This window comes from Erinaceus europaeus, chromosome 8, assembly GCF_950295315.1.
Source record: "Erinaceus europaeus chromosome 8, mEriEur2.1, whole genome shotgun sequence".
NCBI classification, from domain to species: domain Eukaryota; kingdom Metazoa; phylum Chordata; class Mammalia; order Eulipotyphla; family Erinaceidae; genus Erinaceus; species Erinaceus europaeus.
The window spans coordinates 16,072,368-16,092,001 of record NC_080169.1 but is presented as its reverse complement, the minus strand read 5'-3'; positions in this window follow the sequence as shown (position 1 = coordinate 16,092,001).

Here is a 19,634-nt window from a genome sequence, read left to right as displayed (position 1 = left end):
TAGCCGCAGGATACATCCCAGGATCCATAATATGACATGGCAGAACCTACAAAAGTTGGCTCACAGAGCCCTCTCTCCTACCCCTTCCCTGAATGTCTTATGTTATGACTGGCCAGTTGTGTTTTGTGAGTGAGTGTGTTGAATGACCAAAATTTTTGTATGACCCATCTTCTCAGAGTACTCTAAATGTTAAAACCATTGTCACTAACATGTGTTAATTCTCTAAGTAACCTGAGTCTGTTTATAGTCCAAAGTCAATTATAGTAAACCTCTAACTTGTTACAAGTTTTATTTTTTTCCACAAGTAAGTAATTACAGCTATCAAGCCTTCATATGAGGAATCATCTGTTCATATGGTAAGGTATTAAACTGTAAGAAGTTCCTCCATATCCAACCTATATGAATTAACAAAATTCACATATTCTTGTACACTTAACTGGTATATCTTGTCTTGCCACCATAGGTTTGCCTTTGTCAGCCAACAATTTAAAGATGTTTCCCTTTATAACATCACCCATGCCACGGACATCCTTTACTACCCCCAAAGACAAATGGCTGTTCCCCTGGACATCACATCCACTGACTGCTTCCCTTAGACTTAAGAGATGATCCCACCTCTTCATACCAATGGATACATTCCCCCTTCCTTACCTGTCTACCCTTAGTTGTGGGACCCTAGCTTGTTTTACTTCTTCTGCTCACAATATGTCCTATAATTCTTTTTTTTCAACATTTTAATTTATTTATTAATGAGAAAGAGAGGAGGAAAGAGAAAGAACCAGATATCTTTCTGGTATATGTGCTGCCAGGGATCGAACTTGGGACCTCACGCTTGAGAGTCTAACACCTTATCCACTGCAACACCTCCCAGACCACGGTCCTATAATTCTTAACAAGCTCATGGCCTTTTTGCGGCAACAGATTGATGCCATAAAGATTCAACCTATACAAACTCACTATCATAGGCTGGACATGGCAGAATATTGAGTTGCTGTGGAGGATTTGCCCCCTTCCATCAGAACATCCACCATGTAGAGGGCTGGCTAGCCAATGATGGGTAAGAGGAACTAGCGCTATCCAGTCAACCTAAGACAGGGCACCTGGTACTACTGGGCAAAAATGACCAGGTGTTCCAATGACGGGTAAGACGGAAGGCTGATCCCCAACCTAAGACAGGCACAGTCCACCCTGCCACAAAACAAAGTCCACCAAACATCAAAACATGATATAAGACAGGAGGACATGTGGGGAGCCACATGTGCCCTCAAGGTTGCTATTGGCATGGCCATAGAGTTTATGTTAAAAAATAGTTCCTGGGAATTGGGCGGTGGAGCAGCGGGTTTAGTGCAGGTGGTGCTAAGTGCAAGAACTGGCTTGAGGATCCCAGTTTGAGCCCCCGGCTCCTCACCTGCAGGGGAATCACTTCACGGGTGGTGAAGCAGGTCTACAGGTGTCTTTCTCTCCCCGTCTTCCCCTCCTCTCTCCATTTCTCTCTGTTCTATCCAACAACCACAATATAGGCAATAACAACAATATAATTACAACAATAAAACAACTAGGGCAACAAAAGGCAAGATACCAAAAAAAAAAAAAAAAGGAAAAAAAAGGGATAAGATAGTTCCTGCTTCCCTACACCTTAGAGTCTTTGTTAAAAGATAAGTTCTTTTTCCCCATGAATATATAATAATAAATGAATAGGAAAGTACATCCCCAATACTCAGTTGGCTAAGGCACCAAACCTCTTTTTCTGTAAAGCATTCAAATCAGTTGCCCTGCTAACCACGAGAAGCAGATTGTTTGTGTTTCTTTCACAGGAATCCCGGAAAAAAACATCTGGACCCCTGCACACCCTGACATCACCCACTAGATGGCACGACTACAGTGGCACACCCCCCCCCCCCCGAAACCCTAGATGTCACCTGACGCGATCTGGAGAACCTGATTCACAGACTCCAAGGACAGAACTTTTTTACTGCCTGTCTGCCTTTCCTGCTTCTGCTTTGCCTGTCACGTTTTGGTGGTTCCAGCTCACTTTCTACAGAAAAGCAGAATTCCAGAGGCTGACCTTCCTCATGCAGCATTTCATCCCCTACCATTTCTCCCCCTAGTTGCCTATTTTGGACTGAGAGTTGGGAATCAGGCGGTAATGCAGTGGGTTAAGTGCATGTGGTGCAAAGAGCAAGGACAGGCGAAAGGATCCCTGTTTGAGCCCCCAAGCTCCCCACTTGTAGGGGAGTCGCTTCACAGGCAATGAAGCAGGTCTGCAGGTGTCTGTCTTTCTCTCCCCCTCTCTGTCTTCCTCTCCTCTCTCCATTTCTCTCTGTCCTAACAACAGTAATAACTACAACGACAATAAAATAAAATAAAATAAAATAAAATAAAATAAAATAAAATAAAATAAAATAAAGGACAACAAGGGCAACAAAAGGGAAAATAAATAAATAAAAATTAAAACAAAAAGGACAGTAAGGGTAAACAAAAGTGAAAATTTGATTTGGTGTGGTGTGGTGTGGTGTGTTGTACCACAGCAAAAGATTCTAGGGAAGGGAAGGAAAGGGATGAAATGAAGGGGCTTAGGGGCCCTGCTGTGTTAGGGGGGAGAAAGGCTTTGATTGGGGGACCAAATGTCTTTCAGATATCTAGACACATGTCATGGGGAGGCGAAGGTTGTACCTATATGCTAACAACTTTCCAAAAAAAGCACTAAACCTCCAAATAAAATATATTAAAAAAATACAATAAAAAAGGGAGAGGAGGATGAAAGGCAGGTGGAAGACTAAGAATAAGGTGTTGATTCATGTCAGGATTTATCTCATTAAATTGCAGCTCCACTTATGAAGAGAAATTTAGAGCTATGTCCCAGGCACCAACGGCTGAACTTTCACAGAGAGAGTCTTTTCTTTTTTATCATTATTATTTATTTAATTCTGATACATAAGTTTGTTGGCTAAGAGGGGAACAATTCCACACAATTCCCTCCACCAGAGTTCCATATCCCATCCCCTCCACTGGAAGCTTTCCTATTCTTTATCTCTCTGAGAGTATATACCCAGAATCATTATGGGGTGCAGAAGGTGAAGGTCTGCCTTCTGTAATTGCTTCACCGCTGGACATCGGTGTTGGCAAGTCGATCCATACTCCCAGCCTGTTTCTATCTTTCTCTAGTGGGGCAGGAGATGAGGTTCCAGGGTACACTGGTGAGGTCATTTGCCTGGGGGAATCATGTGGGCATCACAGTAACATCTGTAACTTGGTGTCTGAAAAAGCATTAAGATTTTAAAAAGATCAGGGCGCGTGGTGCTGCACCTGGTTGAGCGCATGTATTACAATGTGCAAGGACCCAGGTTCGAGTCCCTGGTCCCCACCTGCAGGGGGAAAGCTTTACGAGCGGCGAAACAGGGCTGCAGGTGTCTCTCTGTCTCTCTCCCTATCACCCCCCTCCCTCTTGATTTCTGGCTGTCTCTATCCAATAAATAAAGATAATATGTTTAATAATTGGGAACCTTGCACTTTGTGCCATGCGCACTTAACCTGCAGCTCTACCACCCAGCCCCCAATAATCTGGAATCTAAAGGCAAGAATAGAGCAGATGAGATTTGCGGTTTCCATTTTGGAAAAAGTTGGTAGGTCTATTTTAGGTATATTCCAAGGGGCCCACGACTACTAATTTTTGCCTGAGCCTGAAATTTAGCATGCGGGTGGGCCAAAGGTATTACCTGGGGAGATGGTGTCAGGGCTGGAAATAGGACTAGAAACTGGATCAGGGAAGAGAGTAGCTCCCAAATATGAGAAAAGTATATAAATACCACTAACTGGAAACCCCATTGATTTGATCTGGGGCCTCCTAACTTGAAATTTGAGAGCACAAGCTAGTTTGCTCAATAAGCCCAGAGATCTTGAGTCTGAAGTCAAATATATATGATCCTCTTACTTAAAAGGTGTGTAGGCTGGTTGGCTCTTACAGCCAGCTTGTTGCAATTGAAAATATAGCAACTCTTTGGGCAGTGGAAAAGGCAATGATAGTAGTAGTTACTAATCCTCACAGAAGTAATCTGGTTGCTTTCCAGGTCAGCTTAAATTGACTGTGACTGGGAGGAAGGCCTTCCAAGAGTTGACAAGAACAAACCAGTCTATCTTCAAGTGAGAATCAGAAGAATTATTTCTCTAAACAATCTTGTGCTCAATAGTTGCACCACTTTCTTATTTGAAACCATGCCTAGCTAAATAAATCAGGAAATATCAAATCCTACCTGGGCCATATATTATCCTCATCTCTCCCCAGTGTCAAGATGCAAAGAGATAAATATGTATGAAGTGGCAGCGCAGAGCCTTTAGCCAGCCGAAAAGCAAAGGGAAAGAAAAATGAAAAAGAACTGAGAATCGTTTGGCTGATGAAATAATAAGCTCAAATAAAATATGCCTTCCAATCTCAGCTGAATTGCAAACTCTGTCCTCCTGGACAAAAGAGCAACTTGGACTATCAGCTTCACACCTGGGTGTTATTTTCATCAGCTCTTAAGGTGGCCAGGAAAGTTATTAAGAGGGAGTGAAGCTGGCCTATCTAAATCCTGAGTAGAGCAGTGAACAAGAGGCCTCAAGAAAAAAAGAAGATGCTTCTTTTTAGTAATGTTGAGATGTAATGGAACAACGTGTGACATGGTAGGAAAAGACAAGATTGATGTGGAAATGAGGTGAAGTGAGGCACTATGTCCATACTAGACATCCCATGGAGGACTCTTCAGAACACTTAAAAGGTACATATGCCAATGCAAAGGTAAAGTTAAATTTAAATCCAGGGAGGATGTTCTAATACAGAGCATGGAAGGAATCAGGCATCAGACCTGGTAGGCTCCTATGTCAAGGAGACTCAGGGTCCACACCTCTTGACCTGAGGACCCAAATGATAACTGACCATTGATCTACTTAATTAGAAATAATAATTCAAGATACCAAGCAAGAGAAAGAAGATAGATAGAAACAAAATAGTAGCTTCTGAGATCTAGCAAAAAAATAAATCAGCTCACAATGCTAAATAATAGCAAATTTGTATAAGGAAGGTGTGCATCAGTTCAGATAATTAAACATTAGAATTTCTAATTACTTGAGAGCAAGTTACATAATAAAAAATCATTAGGGAGTGAGAGAAAAGCAAATGTTGGAGAATGTTCTTTTAGAACTCATCAAGATATGAATATTTTCCCTTCACTATAACATAAATTTTTCTTATAAAAATGTGCATACTCAGAGCTAGGGTCTAGGCAATTAGACCCTTGAAGTATTAAATCTATTATTTGAATATAAAACCTCTGATATCATATATTGATAGGATTAAAATTTCATACTATTCCCACCTCAATCCCTAAGTAAAACTATACTTTTCCAGTCTTGGATATAGGCTAACTTTCTTTTTGTTTTGTTTTGTTTTAAAGTTCGATTCTCTAAATTCCACATGAGTGAAAACATCCTGTAGTTGTCATTTATCTCCTTACTTACTTCACTAAGCATAACCTTTTCGAGTTCCAACCATTTTATCCCAAAGCACACAATATCGTCCTTTTTTATTGCTGGGTATATGTCCCAAAAATTTTTATCCAGTCATCTGTTGAAGGGCATTTTGTTGCTTCCATATTTTTGGCTATCGTGAATAAAGCAACTATGAACATAGGGGTACATATATCCCTTTGAATTAGTGTTATACTTTATTATTATTATTATTATTTTTTTTTACTAGAGCACTGCTCAGCTCTGACTTACGATGGTGTTGGAGATTGAACCTGGGATTTTGGAGCCTCAGGCATGAGAGTCTGTTTGCATAACCATTATGTTATCTACCTTCCTCTGAGGGGAGGAATTTTTAAGAAGTGATGTAGTATTAAAAAGAGATACATCCAAAAATGGGGGGAGGACATGGACAGAATATTCACCACAGAAGAGACCCAAAAGGCCGAGAAATACATGGTTTGAGTGCACACATTGCCATTCACAAAGACCCAGGTTTGAGCCCCTGATCCTCACCTTCAAAGATGATTCATTCACAAGTGGTGAAGCCATGCTTCAGGTGTCTCTCTTTCTGTCTCTTCTTCTCTAATTTCCTCTCCTCTCTCAATGTCTCTCAGTCCTGTCAAATAAAATAGAAAGAACAAATAGCCACCGGGAACTGTGGATTTGAAGTGTCATCGCTGGGCTCCAGCAATAGCCCTGATAGCTGTAAAATAATGATGATGATGATGATGATGATAACAAAAAATAAAAGTAAAAGAAACTCGGGAGTCGGGCTGTAGCGCAGCGGGTTAAGCGCAGGTGGCGCAAAGCACAAGGACCGGCATAAGGATCCCGGTTCGAACCCTGGCTCCCCACCTGCAGGGGAGTCGCTTCACAGGCGGTGAAGCAGGTCTGCAGGTGTCTATCTTTCTCTCCTCCTCTCTGTCTTCCCCTCCTCTCTCCATTTCTCTCTTTCCTATCCAATAACGACAACAATAATAATAACTATAACAATAAAACAACAAGGGCAACAAAAGGGAATAAATAAATAAAATAAATATTAAAAAAAAGAAAAAAAAAGTAAAAGAAACTCTAGAAATCTCCATCATCTTCTCGTTATATCAAGATGCAGCAATAACATAGTATCAAGAAGCATAACTCTCACTACACACCAACTATGTTTATACCCTAATCTTGAGCTCCTCAGAATTCAGAAGTACACAAAGTAATTGTGAAGTTACTCAGTGTGTCTTTCTTATAGCCATTCAAATGGACTAAGGCAAGATGCCTAAACTGAAAAATATTACTACCAATAGCGACATGCAGCATTTATCAATGGTAGAGAGACATCCCCAGTCAATCCTTACTTTAGGGGGAAGATAACTCTCTGGAATATTAACAAGTGGCCACAGAAGAGAGAAACTGATCTCCATTAAATTCTCTGTCCTGGATATTCACTGGTAAAAACTGGTTTCAAGATGCCCAACCTACACAGAGGTAAGAATTCAGTCCTATTGCTAAAAAAAGAAGCTATAAACATGAAGGAAATCACACAATGACTACACTATCACAATAACCACAGAACCTACTCATGTGTGCTAAGCTAAAAGTGTTTTGGAAACAAAAGATACTGGAGGACGCAGAAGTTTCCAGAAAGAAGCAGGTGCTAATTTGCCTCTTAAGATATTGAAAATACAGTATCTTTCTTTTTTCTTGACATCTGTCTCTGTCTCTCTATCTGAAATAATCAAGCCTGAGTGCTAGGGTGGTGAAACCCCAGTGACAACAAAGAAAAAGAAAAGAAAAAAAAAAGATTAATTTGTGTATTTAATTAGAGGTATAGCTCTAGCTCACGCTAAGGACCAAACATGGGCCCACACACATGCAAATTGTTTGCTCCACCTACTTAACCTACCTCCATTATTTTTCTTCTCTTGAATGAAAATTCACAGACAAGACAAATTTCAGAGGAAAGTGAAAATATTTACCAGGAAATTATTTTTAGATTAGGAAAATGCAAATCCAGTTGTTCCAGAATCAGGCAGAAACCAGAGCTACAATTGTACAGCTACAAGTCAACTGAGAGCATTTTATTATATTTTTTCTGGTAACTAACACAATACTTCCAAATTTGGTTTTGTAATGAAGCTCCTAATTGCAAAACCATATATCCTCAGTTGAAGATGATGATGTAGTTCCTATTGGAAATTGTAGCCATGCACACAAACAGATATTCAAGTACACTCTCAGCTTATATCAGTAAGTCCAAGAGATGGGCCTACTCATCCTTAATTTAAACATTTGGAGACTGGCGTAAGAACTGTTGGCATTGATGATAGAATGATGAGCAAAGGCTAACTGGGATGTTACTTAATAAGGAGTGTGCATAAGCAGTTGCATTGTATAATGAACTCTTTTCTTCCTATTTAAGTACACAACTTTTAGCATGCCTCTAGGTGGATATACATAATTTTTAAAACTTTCTTTATTGGGGGATTACTGGGTTACAATCAACAATAAAATACAGTAGTTCTTACATGCATGACATTCCCCAGTTTTCCATATAACAATACAACACCCACTAGGTCTCATTATGGTCCAGGACCTGAGCTCTTCCCCGCCCCTCCACCCTAGAGTCTGTTACTTTGGTGCAATACACCAACTCCAGTCCAAGTTCTGCTTAGTGTTTTCCTCCCAGTATTCCATGACTGAAGACATGAGGAGGTCAGGATGATGCGGACCCTTTTCTCAACAATTACCTGAAAGGAATTCTGCTCCACTACCTCCTTTCCAACACTGCTACTTCAGTGAGGACATTCATTCTTCTTTGCAATGAAACATTAGAAAGATATATGGTGTTGTCCTCAAGAATACATGGTGGTAAAATAGACGAATGTTCTGCAATGCTTTTTACCTGGCAAAGCAGCTAGCAGAAGGAGACTATTTAAAAGGGTTTCCCACGAACTTGTATTTACAAGACTATTCCTTCATTTAAAGCTTTAGATCAAACAAATGATCCTGAAATTAAATGATTTTCTCATGCCGTCTACCAGACACTCCACACAGCTCAGGTGCTTTCACAATTTGGCTCAGATTTTCTGAAAATTCAGTTGAAATTCTATCCTGATTTGTGAATCTTGGCAAAGGATGCTGCTGGTTGTTCCAAGATCCCACCAGTAGGCAAAAAAGATACTCTTCCCCCTCTGGAGGACCTAGCAGGGCCCAGCTCGATGGTTTGCTTGTGTTGGTGAGCCTCAAGTTCAAGATGATGTTTCCTTTCCCCACTTCTGGTTCTCCCATACCCTGACATTAATCTCCATATCCCACCAGGAAAATAAAACTCTCAGAGCTAGAATGACAGTGAAAAGTGCTTCAACATTCTCCAACAGGATCATTTCGTCCCAGGCACTCTCCCTTGCCAGAGCTTCCAAGCCTTATCTTGAAATTGCACTTCTCTTTCCGCCCCCCCCCTTTTAAAAATCTTTTAATTTATTTTTATTTTTTATTATAATTTTTTACTTATTTATTAGATAAAGAAAATCAGAAATCGAGAGGGAAAGAGGTGATAGAGAGGAAGAAAAGCAGAGAGACACCTGCAGCCCTGCTTCACCACTTGCAAAGCTTCCGCCTGCAGGTGGGGACCAGGGTCTCGAACCTGGGTCCTTATGCAATGCAACATGTTGCACTCAACCAAGTGTGCCACCACCCGGCCCCCAAATTGCACTTCTTTATTTATGTTTTTGCTCTTTATGTTGAGGTATCATTGCATAATAACATTATGTAGTTTACAGATTAATATCATTGGAAATCACTATGTGTGGACCCCTTGCTTTTATTGATCCCTCTCTATCCCCCGTCCTAACAGTAACCATTAGTTAATTAATTTTATAACCAAAAAAGCTTAGTGTTACTTAGTTCATCTGTTTGCTTTCTCTATGTACCATAGATGAGTGGAATCGTATGGTGTTGTTTTTCTCTGACATATTTCACCAAGCATTAGGCCAACTAGGCCTATTGATGCAAATGGCAGGATTTTCTATATATGTATTTATCAAGAGATGTAGAATTATCTGCAGTGAAAATACTTCCTGGAGTATGAGTAGCCCCTCCCCAAATAATTAAATATAAGATAGTTCAGCTAGGAAGATGACTGCTCTATGTGTGACCCACATCTGAACTTAGCTCCCACTGTACCCTGTACCGGGGAAAGCTTAAGTGTTGTGGTATCTCTCCTTATTTCCCTGTGTCTCTGTCTTCATTTCTCTCTATCTGAAAAAGTCCAGAAAAAAAAATTAGTGAAGGGCTAGAGTAGATAGCATAGTGGTTATGCAAAGTGACTCTCCTGCTTGAGGCTGTAAAGTCCAAGGTTCACTCCCTGGAACCACCATAAACCAGAGCCGAGCAGTTCTCTGGTAAAATAATAAAATAAAATAAAATAAAATAAAATAAAATAAAATAAAATAAAATAAAATAAAATAAAATAAAATAAAATGAAAATAAGTTAAGAAGAGAATTTTCAGGGAGTCAGTTAAGCGCAGTGGGTTAAGCGCACGTGGCACGAAGCTCAAGAACCAGCATAAGGATCCCGGTTCGAGCCCCTGTCTATCTTTCTCTCCCCCCTCTGTCTTTCCCTCCTTTCTCCATTTCTCTCTGTCCTATCCAACAACAGCAACAACAACAATAATAATAACCACAACGATAAAAAAAACAACAAGGGCAACAAAAGGGGAAAAAAATGATCTCCAGGAGCAGTGGATTCATGGTGCAGGCACCGAGCCCCGGTAATAACAGCCCTGGAGGCAACACCAAAAAAAAAGAATAGAATAGAATTTTCATACTATCTAGTTATCCCACTGCTGGGCATTTACAAACACAGTAATCTGATAAAATGCACACACTTCCATATTTATTGCAGAATTATTTACCATAATCAGGAGATAGAAGCAACCTAATTGTCTATCAGTAAACAAAGAAGTTTTTTTATTGTTGTAGTTATTATTGTTGTAGTTACTGATGTTGTTGTTGGATAAGACAGAGAGAAAAGGAAAGAGAGGTGAAGACAGAGAGGGAGAGAGAAAGATAGACACCTGCAGACCTGCTTCACCACCTGTGAAGCGACTCCCCTGCAGGTGAGGAGTCAGGGGCTCGAACTGGAATCCTTACACCAGTCCTTGAGCTTTAACACCACCTGTGTTGAACCACTGAGCTACTGCCCAACTCCCGACAAAGAAGATTTGGTCTATCATGATAGAATACTACATGGTTATAAATAAAGATAAAAGGACTTCTAATTAACATAACTGCAAACTAGCTTTCCCCATTTAACTTGCACAACCAGCAACACAGCAGAAGCTACAAAGTACCTGCTTACAACAGCACAGAAACAATTTTGGAGCCAGCTGAGCAGTGGCCCACCCAGGTAATATGCAAGCACCACTCCCCACTTGCAGGGAAGACGCTTCACAGGGGTGAAGCAGGTCTGCAGATGTCTCTCTGTCACTCTTCTATGTCTATGTCTTTCACCCCTCTCAGTTTTTAATCTGTCCTATCAAATAAAAAATAAATTAAAAGGGGAGAAAAAAGAAAAAAAGAAATGATCCTGGAGCCCAGATGTACAATTACAGGTCAGAATCTAGGCAGTGAGGACAGGACATACAATCAAGATACAAATTTGCTTTTGGCTGTACAGCTACAGGGTCAAAATCATGCAGCAGCAATGCAGCCTTCACTGCTGTTAGGGAGGCAGAATCAGGTATAGGCTGCCGCTTTGGGCTGCTGATCTGCTGCAGGGACTGCTGGGACTGGCCTGAATGCATTCAGCTGGGCCCTTCTTCTTCTTCTAGCGTTTGCCCTTCTTCCCTAGCCAGTCAACAGGGTCAGGTTGAGCCTGATGTAAAGTTTCGAGACCTCCTTTGAATCTGGAGAGGTGGCAGTCGTTGACTATGTGGGTCATAGTCTGAATGTAGCTGCAGGGGCAGTCTCTGGCTCCCCAGTGATGGAACATAGCGGAGCACCGGCCATGGCCCTCTTCTGCAGGAATTCAAAATGCTGAAGTTCATTCCCATTTTATACACGCAGCATTCCAAAGAGGTGCTACAGCAAAGAAGGAGCTTCAATGTGGTACCTCTCCCTCCCCCTCTCCCCCTCCCTCCCCCCTCCCCCTCCTCCTCTCCCTCTCTCCTTCCCCTCCCCCTCTCTGAGAAAGTATTTCTGAGAGGTAAATTCAAGTATGTAAGAAACACCAATAAAGTGATAGTTTCTTTTTTTTTTTTTAATTCAACGCAGAGGATTAAGTGCAGAGTGTCTGTCGAGACATGTAGCACTACTATTGAACCACGTCCCAGGTTCACCTTTTATAAATCAGGGTACAAGAGGAAGATTAAAGAACTCTTCCACCATCCATGGAGCCCCACTTGTGCTGTCTCTGTTTCTCTCAAGTGGTACCAGCAACCAAATCCAGGGTTACACACATATAAGGCATATATATTCTTTACTGCTGAACCACCGCCCTAGCTCAAAACCGACAATTTATGAAAAACAATTCAAAACTACATATGAAGACTCTTAGGGGGCCAGGCAGTGGGGCATCTGCTTAAGTGCACACACTATAGTACCCAAGGACCTGAGTTCAAGGCCCTGGTCCCCACCTGCAGAGGGAAAGCTTCACAAGTGGTGAAGCAGAGTTAGTATAACAGGTGTCTCTCCTCCTCTCTAGTTCCACTTCCTCTCTCAATTTCTCTACCTCTAGCCAACAATAAATAAATGGAATTAAAAGTTTAAACTAAAAATAAAGGCTCTTACAAGTGTAATACTGTTTTTCCCCCAGAACACTGATCAGCTCTGGCTTATGGTGCTGTGGGGGGCTGAACCTGAGACTCTGGATCCTCAGGCATGAGAGACTCTTTGCATAACCATTATGCTATCTACCCCAGCCCCCAAGTGTAGTACTTTCTGACCTCTATGTTCAAATACTGGCACTAGACATAAGATAATAAGAAATGCTTATCAAAGATGCAGATAGAAAGATGCTCATCACAGTCTATAATAAATGTGGGGGAATTTTTATGGAAGTACATTGGAAAGTCAGTGCCAAGATGCAACAGTAAGGGATTCTTGCTCCATATGTGCCGTGGGGCCAGCCCCAGCAGGTCTGAGGAATCCCAAAGGAGAAGGGGCATCAGCACGGAATGAAATGACAGACACATCAACTGCTTCAGGAGCAGGAGAAAGGTGTCTCTGCCTTCTCTTCTGCAGGGATTTATTATTTATACATGTCTCGCCTGGATACAACATGTGTTAATTCATTATTCTGGCAGAATTCTTTGCACAAATGCTTACCATAAAATTCATTTCTTCATTTTAGCAGTTAGGCTATTTTTCTTGAGCAAGCTTCTTGGAACATCATGAGTTTTCTGTAAAGCATCTATTGTTTCTAAAAGGTCAGTTTCTGTGAAGCAAATTATCTTGTTTAGCTTGTCTTTGTTTCCTGGAAAACACACACCTTGGGGCGGGGGGGACGGGGCCTTGCTAGTTTCTATGTGATGGTAATTTATTAACCTTAGCCTGTTTGCCTTTAATGTAAACCACATGACCAAAGTATTCATCATAGATGCCCGTAAACAGAAGAGGGGGGCCAGTAGGTGGGGGTAATTGGTATGGGCCCTTATACTTTGGGGGAGACTACAATCTACCACCTATTCTATAAGCTACGCAAGGCGGCCCTTGTGCCATGGGAAGAACCCAAGGTTCTTGTTCTCCTGTATTTATTTAGCCAGTTTGTTTCTATAATAGTCACAGGCTGTGGAAAAAAAAGGTCTTTCTCTGTGAGCTTTTTGATGAGTACAGAGCTTTAGGCCATCTTTGGTCTTATTACATTCACTGCTGTAATTGTTATTTTTATGTACTTCCCCTGTCAGGTTCTTATGATTAAAGTAGCCAGTAAGTTCCCAAATTTTCAATGTGATCATAAGCAAAAGGATGAACAGCTTCAGTTTTGTCCAGGACTGCCCGCTTTTCAGGCAGTCTCAGTCTATGCTAACTTTGTCAGACAGCAGACTTGACTTCGCCTCTGCCACATAGGTATATTTTCACCCACACATTTCTAAACAGTGCTGAGATTGGGTGTTTAGAGTTGGATAAAATGTCTGCTATTACTGAAATAGATCTGACTGAGGTAAAGAACATATGAACAGACACTAAGAGATTAAGGTTTGGGATTAGTGAGAAAAAAAAACAAAAACAACTTGAAAATCTTGTTGGTTCTATATCTCTGAGACTTGATGTGCCTGACTCCCCAAAACTGTGACTACCTGAAAAGGCTGGTAGACATTTGCAATCAGGAATGTGTTCAGAACTAGACGCACATAAACTGTGTGATGAGCATCTTTCTATCTGCATCTTTGATAATCATTTCTTATTATCTTATGTCTAGTGCCAGTATTTGAACATAGAGGTCAGAAAGTACTACACTTGGGTGCTGGGGTAGATAGCATAATGGTTATGCAAAGAGTCTCTCATGCCTGAGGATCCAGAGTAAGGGAGCTATAAAATTCTACAAAATCCAAAATATTGTTCAGCAAGGAAACAGCTTCCACTTGGCTATTGTTTAATTCTGTGGCCATGATGAAAAGACTTATTCTTTATTTTGTTAATTATGAGTTCCTGAATCAAAGTTTGATGCTGGCATTTCTGATTGATATATTAAGTCTGTTTTTATTCTACTGTAAAGCAGTTCAGAACAGCAAAAAATCTAGCATTTCCAGTAACTACAATAAAAGATACATATTTGTTTCACACCAAGACACATAGGATGGGGAATTAAACATTCCCTTGACCTTTCACTGAGGGTTTAAATGCTGAACCAGAATGAATAAAGCTAAAGTAAATGACAAATGTCTATTTTAGGCCATTAAATTTAATTCAAAACTGCAAGTGATCATTGTGTGTGTACACATGTGACTTTGATCTACTGTCTGGCCAAATATTTGCCCTTCTATTCATTCCCTGGCACCAAAACCACAGGTTCTACTAGAAAAGCTAGATGCTTATATTCACTCTACACTAACTTTAAAGTTCTTCCTTCACTGATGCCTCTAAAATAATGGCTGAAAGGAAGAGAATTATCCTTCTCTTTTTCCACTAAAAATCACCATTTACATATTTTGGTGTAGAAATAACTGCTTGGTTATTTTGTTGTTGTTGTTCTGTTATTGCTAAGGGACTAAGGCCTCATCACTCTGAACTGAATTATTCAGATATAGAGACAGAGTAGAGCAGGAAAGACACCACAGCACTGAAACTGCCCCCAGGGCAATGGGGACCAAGTTTGAGCCTGAGTTGTAATAGCAATTCTTAAAAGCACAGCTAGGACTAGGGAGACAGCATAATGGTTACACAAAAGGCTTTTATGCCTGAGGTTCTGAGCAATAAGGATCAATCTCTAGAACCACCATAAACTAGAATGAAGCAGTGCACTGATAGCTCTGCTCTTCTCTCTTCTCTCTCTTTCTCTGTCTCTCTTTCTCTGCCCCTCTCTCTCTCTCCCCCCCACTCTCTCTCTCTCTCCATAGCTCTCTCTCTCTCTCTCTTCCTCTCCCTGCTCCTTGGTAATCCTCTCTGTCTCAGAAAAAAAGGGGAAAAAAGGTCTCCTGGGGTGATGGTCTCATCATGCAGGCACAGAGCTCTCATAAGAACATTACAGACTAGCATCTCTAAAGAACAGATATTTAACAAAATTCTAAGAAACCAATTTCAACAATCCATTAAATGTATAACACTGACAAAGTAGAATTTCTTCCAAGAATGTAACAATAATTAAACATACAAACATCAATAAAATGAAACAACCAAGAAAAGAGAAAGTCACCAGGAGCATATTGATAGATGCAGAAAGTGTTTGACAAATTCACATCCACTTATGACCCAAAAGACTCTTGATATATAGAGATAAAAGGAGAAGACCTCAAGTATTTTTTTTGAAATTTATTTATTATATATTTTATTTATTTATTTATACCTTGGAATTAGCCAGTCTTGATTACACTGATTAATCAAATGTGAAATTTGTAGAGTAAGCCAACAATCTAGAAACGCTTAGACAGGAGTAAGTCTGCTTTCCACTGGTAGAATTTGTCTTTTTTCTTGCTCAGAGAAACCTCAGTTTTGCCCCTTTTTTAAAATTTCTTTATTGAGGGATTAGTGGTTTACAGTCTACAGTAAAATACAGTAGTTTGTACATGTGTAACATTTCTCAGCTTCCCACATAACAATTCAACTCCCACTAGGTCCTCTGCCAGCATGTCCAGGACCTGAACCCTCCCACCCACCCGAGAGTCTTTTATGTTGGTGCAATACACCATCTCCAGTCCAAGTTCTGCTTTTTGTTTCCCCTTCTTTGTTCTTAGGAGCAAACCTCAAGTTAGTAAAACCCCTATATTTCCAAACTATAGCCAATATCATACTCAATAATGAAAAGCTGAAAACTTTTCCTCTAAGATTAAGAACAATACAAAGATGTCCACTGCCACCCACCACTATTACTCACTCTTCTTTCATAGTTGGTTTGAACTACAAAAAGTTTTCATTACCATGTGTCAACTTTGTCTTATAAAACCTCCTTAAAAGTTGGGCGGTAGCACAGTGGGTTAAGCGCAGGTGGCACAAAGCTCAAGGACCAGCAGAAGGATTCCGGTTCGAACCCCCGGGTCCCCAACTGCAGGTGGTGAAGCAGGTCTGCAGGTGTCTATCTTTCTCTCCCCCCTCTGTCTTCCCTTCCTCTCTCCATTTCTCTCTGTCCTATCTAACAACGATGACATCAATAACAACAACAATAACTACAACAAGGGCAACAAAAGGGAAAATAAATAAATATTAAAACAATCTTAAAAAAGAAAAAGCTTAAGCATTAAAAAAAAAACCCTTCTTGAAGGTAGGCTTAAGGTATGCTGTCTCCCTTACTTTTTTTCACTTTCATGTTTGTTCACTTTATTAAAAAATCAAGTTGGTAAAATCATTAAAAAATCTTTCATGATAATTTTAATTCCATATTCCAGAAACTACTGAACCACTGGCCTATAGTAACTCATGAACACCTATCTTATTTCATCAAAGACCCCAATCCAGCTGCAGTTTCTTTCCAAATGCTTTGTCGGGGCCAGGTGGTGGCATACCTGGTTAAGCACACACATTAAGGTGTTCAAGGACCCGGGTTCAAGCCCCTGGTCCCCACCTGCAGGGGAAAAGCTTCACAAGTTGTGAAGCAGGGCTGCAGGTGTCTGTCTTTCTCTCCCCTTCTCTATCTCTCCCCCCTCTCAATTTCTTCCTGTTTCTATCCAGTAATAAGTAAATAAAAATATTTTTAAAAATGCTTTGTCTTAAATTTAATGCAGATATATGTTTGTGTAGAATACTTCACAACATCAGATATATAACATGTATTCTGTACATATACCCAGAGCTGAACATCTAGTTAGTGTGACTTAACAGTGTGACATCAACACTAATGCATTCAACTATATCTTCTGTGAAGCAGTTGACAGTCTTGGCCAATCATTTGATTTCGCCATGCACTTACTAAATAGTTGGCAAAACTGTTTTTTTCAAAAGTTTACATGCATGTTTGCAACAAGCCTTCTATTGTTCCCTACACTTTGCTTGTATTAGAAACAGAGGGGTCAGCATGTTTACAGTGCCACAGCGTTTCTGAATATTAATGCAGTTCCATAAGGCTCTAGCCAACTCACCCATCAGCAGATTTAATGAGAACACTCCATTCCATCTCATTAGCCATAACTGAAACTGTAAGGCAATTTAGCCAAGAACTGGCCCCAATAAAATTATATTTGATCTTCTTCTCTAAGCTTTAGTTTGTGTAAAAAATGATAAATCACTAGGAGTAACACTTTAACCAATGATGGCCTTTCTTGTGAGTTCTTTAGGTCCAATTTCCACTGTTTCTGAGTGGCTCCAATAACTCTCAGTCTTACTTAGAGTTTGGAAGTTCTGGTAAGCAGCGAGTCCAAGAAAAATATCTTTTAAACGCTTCGTTCTATCTGTCCTTGTGTTAAGAAATTGCATCAATTAATGATACAGGTTGCTCTTTATGAGATTCCATTTTCACCACCCCTGCTAAGCCTAGATGCTCTTTAGTGAAAATAAGATGACAGTCAGTTTAATCAATAGGATCAGCAAAGAACTCATCTGGGAGAGCATAGATCTGGCCATGCTTGTGACCCAAGTTCAGTCCCTGACAATATGTGGAATACCACCGTATGAGGGGAAATTCTGCTGGTACAGTATCTTTCTTGCTCTCTATACATATCTGAAATGAAAAGAATAAAAGCTTAGTCTCTGAGCAGTGAACTCGCACATATATGAAGTCCCAGTACTCCATATACACACAAAAATTAATCTATAGAAGACAGAATCTATCCTAGATTATGAGTTAGTTTTATGAATAGAGTACAGTTTTAACTTTAAAGCAATCTCAACAATCAGATAATTAATAATGCCCTAGAGCAATATTATTTTTTAATGAACACATTATTTATTTACCAGAGAACCTTCTGGTTTTAGTTTGTAGAGGTTCCAGGGATGGAACCTGAAATTTCTGATGTCTCAAGCACGAAAGTCTGTGACATTATCACTGGTGCTATCACCCTAGACCATAGAATACTATCTTGAAGAAAAGGGTCAAAACCTGCATCTGGAGTCAGTGTTGCATCATTAGGAAGACCATCAGGGTTTTTCTTTTAAAACAAGATTTATGAAAGAGAAGAGGAAAACGAGAGTATCACCCTGGCACATACTATGCTGGAGATCAGACTCAGGGTCTCATGATCTCAAGTCCAAAGCTGTAGACACTATGACACCTCTTAGGTCATTTTTTGAAAGATCTTTTTTCAAAAAATTATTTATTAATGAGCAGGTGAGAGAGAAAACCAGAGTATCACTTTGGCATAAGGTAGCGAAATTAGGACCTCATGTTTGAGAGTACATTTTACCCTTTGCACCACCTCCCAGGCCTCTACTAGGGACCTGGGAGAGAATAGAGCACTCGTGTTATCAATGTGATGTCAACAAGGGCCTAAGTCCTTGGAGTTTTACTCTAGGGATATGGTACCATGTCACATAAGATTGCTGTTATTGGGTGAGGAAGACAGAATAATGGTTATGCAAACCAATATATATACAATAAAGAGAAAACCTATCAGGAAAAGATAAAAGAAGCACTTTCTACTAAACAGGTTATAAACTGAGAGACATTGACTAGGTAAGGCCCTAGTTATGTTGAGTAGTTTATAGTTCTTTGGACAATATAAAAGATTTTCAGAAAAAAAAATAACACAATAATATGAGGCATGATGATGAAAATAGAGTTTCCTGAGCTCGTAGATGTTAATTCTGTGCCTCAGTGATTTTTCTATTCATTTATTTAAACTTAAGACTAGTAAGATGGAAAAACCACAGAAAACCATTCCACATTTTCATAGAGTGGTTAATGTAGTGAAGCTGTTTCTGCATCCGAAAGGATCTGTAAATTAGTGTTATTCTCTGGATTCAAGAGACACAGACACTTAGAACTTGTGGCAAAACTATTAGTTCATTTCTGTCAAGCTCATAGAAACCCTTTCCCTGCTTTGGCTATAGCTTAGAGCTTTAATTATGAAAGAAAATAATTTGAATAGAGATCATAATTACAGCATAGTGTGGCTAAGTTCTCTGTGCAGACACCAAATGACCAACATCAAGATGTTGGATGGATTGAGTTCTTACCTGAAAGCACTAGAAAAAATCTAGCCCAAATTCTTTCTTTTTCTAATTGAACTGGAATTGCTTTTTTTTTTTTTTTTTAGGTCCTTGCCATGGTAGGTAAAACTGAGGTTTCCCTTTCTTTGCTGGCTGTCAGCCAGATCCTGCTCTCAGCTCCCATACACTGCCTGTAATTTTTTGCCACTTGGGCTCCATCATCTTTAAACCAGCAACACTGCATCAAATCCTGTTTCAAACCTCTCACTTCCTCTACTGTGACCTAAGCCAAGTGGTGAGGTCAGGCTCCTACCTTAAAGTCAACTTGCCATGTAACATAACCAAATCAAGGAGTAAAATCCATCATATTCACATTCCTAGTGATTACACAGCTACTTACTCCTTAG